Raw genomic sequence first — 6,000 nt, forward strand, 5'->3', positions numbered from 1 at the left:
AACTGATTTGGTTTATAATTTGTTTTTGTTGTTTGTTTATTGCAGATTATCTTCTGATTTAGCCGATCTATAATCAGATATTCCCACTTGACATTTAATTTGTAGGTAGAAACAATAGCATGATGTCGAGGATTAATTAGCGTGTATGTCCATTCTTTTAAAGATGCCAAGATTTAAGTAGTTTTAAGGAAAATTTGGCTAATATTTCTAGCAGAATGATTGACTTGTAGTAGCTCCTCTGTTGGCTGGTTTGAGTTATAATTAATAATTACATCACTAGGTAAGACAAGCTGACACTGAATCAGCTTCGCTGACTGACAGGTGACAATCGTTTAGAGAATGCGCGGGCTAAGACTACGCGCCTTCACTAGTCAGTTAAGGTGAGACAGTGTCACGTGACAACTTGCTTGGGCTGCCTACTGGAGCCTAGTAGCAGGTATTTAAAGGGAAAAATTTGACAAGTCAGTCAGTCACCGGCTGACACTCGCTGACGATACATCGAAGAGGCCAGGGAACATAAGAAAGAAGACATGCACCCAACACCAGAGCTGAAGACACCTCCGAAAGTGTGGGGGGGGGCCGCCACGTCAAAACGGTAGAGGAGTAGGGGCCGAAACCGGACGTGGTTCCTCCTGATGATGTCTTGAGCTAACTGGATCCTATAAAGGAGCTTTTGTGGTAGCAGACCACGAAACACGGTTGTAATTCCTGTTGCTAATAGATGTAAAACTTACTTTTCTAATCTACTGGCCTTGCAAACACTGAAGGAAGCATACAACCTTTCCTCTCGTTATTACTCCTTCAATACTTCTAGATATCTAACTTGAATAGTCTCATCACAAGGAATATCTGTTCTCTACCTAAATTATAATATTTGATGCTGTCATTGTTTAGCTCCAGTTGAAAAATGATTGATCAGGCTTCAGCTATCAGCATCCTATCTTATTTTTGGAGATTGTATAGCTGTGTGTTAAGAAGTTTACTTCCCAGCCCCATAGTGTTAGATTCAGCCCCACTGTGTGACACTTTGGGAAAGTGTTTTCTACTATTAATGGACCGGCTAGTGGCCGTTCGCCAGCCTCGTCTGGCACCTGTGTCGGTGGCACATAAAATCACCCACTACACTCTCGGAGTGGTTGGCGTTAGGAAGGGCATCCAGCTGTAGAAACACTGCCAGATCTGACTGGTCTGGTGCAGCCTTCAGGCTTCCCAGACCCCAGTTGAACCGTCCAACCCATGCTAGCATGGAAAGCGGACGTTAAACGATGATGATGATGATGATTAACTAGAGGCAATTCTTTCTTTCTCTCTGAATTGGTTATATTTCATTATAAGAAATATTGTGAAGAACCATTTGCAGGGAGGGAAAGTGTGAGGAATGCATGGTGTTGACTGGAAAGGATGAAGGTGGCATCATCTTTGCTCAAATACGAATAGAACAGAGTGGTGACATTTAGTAGAGATGACCTGGATGTAGTTCCTCTTTGATTACTATTGCAAACAACAGTAGCTTTCTTCAACTGAATACATATCGTTGATTGGTTGAAATTACCCAGATATGACAACTTTAACAGGAAATAGCTTCTAAAATACCAAATTTTGTCAAAAATGTTCAAAGTAAACTGTGTTCTACATGAGATTCCACCAGTATATAAAGTTTCAAACTGTTTGGTTAAAAAAAATTAATTAAAAAAATCTGTGCACCAAACTGAACAGATCCCAAAATTCTAATTAGTCACAGTTCGTCAATGCTCAGAACAATACTAAAACTGTAGTATGAAAGATGTTTTACTAGGGTCAGTACAGTCATGCCTTTACACAACCTCTCAGCACCAAATGTCAAGAGTTCACATTTTGGAGAGAGGCTTCTTATTTCTTTACTGCCCACAAGGGGCTAAACACAGAGAGGACGAACAAGGACAGACAAACTGATTAAGTCGGTTACATCAACCCCAGTGTGTAACTGGTACTTAATTTATCGACCCTGAAAGGATGAAAGGCAAAGTCGACCTCGGCGGAATTTGAACTCAGACGTAACGGCAGACGAAATACGGCTATGCATTTCGCCCGGTATGCTAACATTTCTGCCAGCTTGCCACAGCAGTCATATTTCTTGTTTATATTGGAGAGAGGCTTCTGCACATGATTATCAGGATTTGGAACAGACTTCCAAGGATTATCACAAGAGGCATTTTCGTCAACAAAGTATAAGCTTTTAAATTGTGTGTGAGCAAACACTCCTTGTTATTTTTGCCATTGGAAATGCAATGAACTCAGTGACTGGCCTGTTGAAAATCTATAATTAACAACTGTTTACAAATATATGATAGAGATGGAAGAATGTAAAAGAAAATGGTTAAAGCAGTCATATTTGTTGTCTGTATTATGACCAATTAAGACAGTGCAAAACACTGAACTTGTTAGCTTTATTAACAAATGCCCGGTTTTTTTTTTCTAAAAGTTTCCATCTTTGGCTATAGATAAGTGTCAAGTTGTGTTATATAGGTGAAAAAATGTTTTCATTATGAGACTTGTTAAAAAGCTTAGAAACTGAAGAAGAAAAAGATGATGTAAACAAACAATTAGAGTACCAAAACAAAAAAAAATGGTTCACTTGAACAATATTGATTTTTCTTTATATTTTTAGGTATTTAAACCTGACCCAGTTGGTCACAAATAATGGAAAACCTTTAGGGAGATCTTGCCAAAGTCTATTGTCTGAGCATCTTCCCTGTAATATATTGCACGTGTGTAGCTGGTGTTCCATTTTACAGTCAAGAGTCTACTTTGCAGTAACAGGAACTTCCAATGTGTGTATGAAAGGAGCTGTAGATACCTTGTAGCTATGCACTCTCAAACTACCCTTTATTTTTATATTTATAGATGGAGATTTTTTGTACATTTGAAAACATTGCACACATACACATGTACACACACATGCACACACAAACACACATGCACACACAAACACACATGCACAAGCATTTGCACATACATGTGCACACATGTACACACACAAGCACATGCACACATGCACACACAAACACACACACATACACAAACACAGACACAAACACACACACACACACACACACACACACACACATATATATATATATATATATATATGCATATGTACGATGGGCTTCTTTCAGTTTCCGTCTACCAAATCCACTCACAAGGCTTTAGTCGGCCCAAGGCTATAGCAGAAGACACTTCACCAAGGTGCCACGCAGTGGGACTGAACCTGGGACCATGTGGTTGGTAAGCAAGCTACTTACCACACAGTCACTCCTGCACACACATGCAACACACACACACACACACATGCATCACATTTAGACTACAAACTGTGAATTAAGGGGAAACAAAAAAAATAGCTGGTCCGTCACTCCATGAATTCTGCCATTTCATCAAACTCTAGTAACACTTTCAAATTTTGGCACATGGCTAGCAATTCTGATGGAAGTGAGTTAGTAAATGATATCGACAAGCCCCCACCCCACCCCCAGGGCTTGATTTATCGACCTTAAAAAGATGAAAGGCAAAATCAACCTCAGCTGAATTTAAAAAGCCAGAAGGAATGCCACTAAACATTTTATCCAAAGCACTAATGATTCTGCCTACCCACTCTGTGTGTGTGTGTGTGTGTGTGTGTGTATTATAGGCACAGAACCCTGGAATTTGGGGGAATGGGGATAGTTGATTACTTTACCCCCAAAGCTCAACTGGTACTGTTTTATCAACCCCAAAAGGATCAAAGACAAAGTTAACCTTGGCAGCATTTGAACTCAGAATGTTAAGTCAGAAGTAATGCTGCTGAGCATTTTATCGAATAGGTTAATGATTTTGCCAGCTTGCTGTCATCTTATCCCCATCTAATAATAATAATAATAATATAATAATAATTTCTATAAAGGCTTCTTCTTTATTTTCATTCCATGCTGTTCTAGATCACTCTTTTCTTAGACAGTTCCAGTAGAATAACGGTTTTCTTCTGTGATGAGGTCGCTCCTTACATACCTTCTTCATTTATGGAGAAGAGAAAACTGAGTTGTTCTTACGACTCTTCCTACAATACAATGTGGATGATTCTGAGAGAGAGAGAAAGAAGCAGAAGAAGAAGAATCGATGCTAGTACTTTATTGGTACTTTATTTGTCAATTTTAGATGGCTGGAAGACTTTCACAGGATTTGGACTCTGAGTGTAGAAAGCTACAATAAATTCCAGAAGTCATTCTATCAGATGTTCCACTGACTATTAACTTGTTTCTTGTCTAATATCGGCAGAAGATCACACATTTTGGGTGAAGTACAGCTTATTAGATTCACCACTGTATTTGCGATACCGATCCTAGAAAGATGAAAGAATTACCATAGTAAAATTTGAACTTTGTAGGTTAGCAACATTGGAAGATATTTAGTCTGAGCTTCTACCAATTCTACCATCCACTGCCTTTTACAATGATTGTTTGTAATGTAAGCACAAGACCAGAGCTTTGGAAGAAGGACATTAATTGATAAACACTTTTGTTACTATATTTATGTTGAAATACACCACCAGTGTTAAAAAGGATTTTGAAAATAATAAAGATTGTATTAAGATATTAGGTTGTCAAGAAGTCTTGTGGAATTTTTAATTTTGGTTTTAAATGATGTATTTTCAAATTAATTTTCGATAAATTACTTTTACTTTATATATAATTTTAAAGTCCGTTTTTCGCTCTATCTAATCGTGTTGCTCTTTTTCTTTTTGAATAATTAGGCCATTTTTTTCCGGAATGTTGAATACAACATTGACAAAAAGCAAATTCGCACAATTTTCTTATTCCAGTTCAAGCTAGGCCGAAAAGCTGCTGAAACAGCTCGCGATATCAACCACTAATGAACGTACAGCACAATGGTGGTCCAAGAAATTTTGTAGTGGTGACGAGAGTCTTGAAGATGATAAGCATAGTGGTTGACCATCAGATGTTGACAACAATCAACTAAGAGCCTTAGTGGAAGCCAATCCATGCACACGTGTTCGAGAGCTTGCTTCTGAATTAGACATAACATATACGACAATTTCCAACCACTTGAAAGAAGTTGGAAAAACAAATATACTTGAGAAATGGGTGCCACGTGAACGACAACCAAAAAACGCCGTCTTGAACAACAACCAAATAAACGCCGTTTTGAAGTGTCGTCTTCCCTTCTTTTACACAACAAGAATGACCCATTTCTTGACTGGATTGTGACTTGTGATGAAAAGTGGATTCTCTACGACAACTGACAACACTCAGCTCAGTGGTTGGATGCCGACGAAGCTCCACAGCACTTCCCAAAGCCAAAGTTGCACCAAAAGAAAGTCATGGTGACTGTTTGGTGGTTTGCGGCCAGTCTCATCAATCACAGCTATTGTATCCAGGTGAAACCATTATGGCAGAGAAGTACTGTCAGCAAATGGATGAAATGCATAGGAAACTCCAACAACAACAGCCAGCATTGGTCAATAGAAAAGGACCAATTCTTCTCCATGACAACGCTCGGCCGCATGTCACACAACTGACCCTGCAGGAGTTGAATGAATTGGGATACAAAACTCTGCCTCATTCGCCTTACTCACCAGACCTCTCGCTTACCGACTACCACTTTTTCAAGCATCTCAACAACTTCCTGCATGAGAAATGCTTCAAAAACCTAGACGATGCCAAACATGCCTATTTTTATTTTCCTAAAATTTTCGTTGCGTCTTGCAACCTTTTCAATAGTCTAACTCATATAAAGAATCTTGCAAACCAAATCCCAAAACGAAAGGTAAAAAATTACTAAAGACAAAATTTGTAAATCTACTCCATACATTGCAAGTTAATGACTTCCTGGTGCCTGATGGGATCTAGTTAAACTTTCTATATCAGGTTGGGCAACTGTTGAGAACCTCTGCAGTAGAGTGTTGTGAGTACATGACAGTAGAGTAGAGTTACATGACAACATTCCAGATATCAGGTGTCCAGGCTT

General features: G+C 38.9%; 1 protein-coding gene across 1 annotated transcript in view; it reads left to right on the top strand.

Annotated features, from left to right (window-relative positions):
* Positions 1-2,340, top strand: part of LOC115210233 (MTRF1L release factor glutamine methyltransferase) — a 69,190-nt gene extending 66,850 nt beyond the window's left edge. Inside the window, exon 11 of the mRNA XM_036501758.1 lies at positions 2,331-2,340. The gene's annotated coding sequence lies outside the window, so the exon portion shown is untranslated. The remainder of the gene's footprint in view (positions 1-2,330) is intronic.
* Positions 2,341-6,000: the final 3,660 nt, after the last annotated feature.

The sequence above is a fragment of the Octopus sinensis genome, linkage group LG4 (genome assembly GCF_006345805.1).
Source record: "Octopus sinensis linkage group LG4, ASM634580v1, whole genome shotgun sequence".
Taxonomy (NCBI): domain Eukaryota; kingdom Metazoa; phylum Mollusca; class Cephalopoda; order Octopoda; family Octopodidae; genus Octopus; species Octopus sinensis.